We start from the raw sequence: 1,108 nt of genomic DNA, 5'->3' as shown, positions 1-1,108 counted from the left end.
CTCATGTCTGTATTAACACAAAATCTATTGTGCTTCCTGCCACATTGTGTGTGGCCCAGGTGCTAAAATTCTCATGCATCGTGCTTTTTCACTTAGTTTTCTCAAATCATTTAAATGTGCAAATAGTAGAAACAGTTTCTCCATTATCAATCATCTATCTAACCTGCTCAGCTATAAAACAAGAAGACACAGCATATGCCCTCAAAAAGTTCTGATTCCCAAAAAAAAAAAAAAGAAAGAAAAAGAAAAAAAAAAGTTCTGATTCCCATCTAATCAAAAGATTAGGAGTTGGAAAATTTTTAAGGAAGTCTAGCTTCAGTCAGAAGATGACAAAGAAGTGATGTCAATACCCTAATGGCAAAGCACATGTGACAATGCTCCCCAAATAATTTTAAACATTAATAATCAAGAATCACCTTTGCAAGTAGGATAAAAGGGGTCTAATGTTATTTAAACTTGACCTTTAGGAGGAAAAGTCATGCAGTTAAACATTAACTTCCAACTGAGTTGAGAAGGACTGAAAAAATTTAAAGGTATGTATACTTTTCTGGACAAGTTGACCATATATCTTCTTATCTCCTTGGATTAAAGGGTCACCAGTATGTGTTTATCTTATGAACTCCTATATTTAATTTCCATTAAAATTATACAGTAAGCATTAATTGACTCTTTTTTATAGAGCTGACACAAGATGATCTTTCTAAAGGTTGTCCATTTTTAAGATGTGGTCCACTCTCTTTAGAGACAAAAACAACAAACCCTGAAATATAGGTAGGGAATTAGTTTTAAAATGGGCTTTATTCCCAAATTCTATAAATTGGTTGTTCGAACTAAATTTTTTCCCCTTATATTTATATACATAGGGATCATGTTGCTGAAACATTGCACAAAATCGACCTATTAATATAGTTAGGTATCTTAACATATATAGAAATAGTGCCTAAAGTTCTATGTCCTACCTTCAGACCCAACTGTGCAGAGAGGGAAAAGGGAGAAGAATGATAAACTCAATATTTTTTTTATCTCAAACAGCAGGGATGATCCTCAAAAGAGTTTTGAAATAGGCAAATTGTGTCTTAGAAGTTTTCTCACTTCACTTTCTTTTTAT

Source organism: Canis lupus, chromosome 17, assembly GCF_048164855.1.
Source record: "Canis lupus baileyi chromosome 17, mCanLup2.hap1, whole genome shotgun sequence".
Taxonomy (NCBI): Eukaryota; Metazoa; Chordata; class Mammalia; order Carnivora; family Canidae; genus Canis; species Canis lupus.
This window is presented reverse-complemented; position numbering follows the sequence as displayed.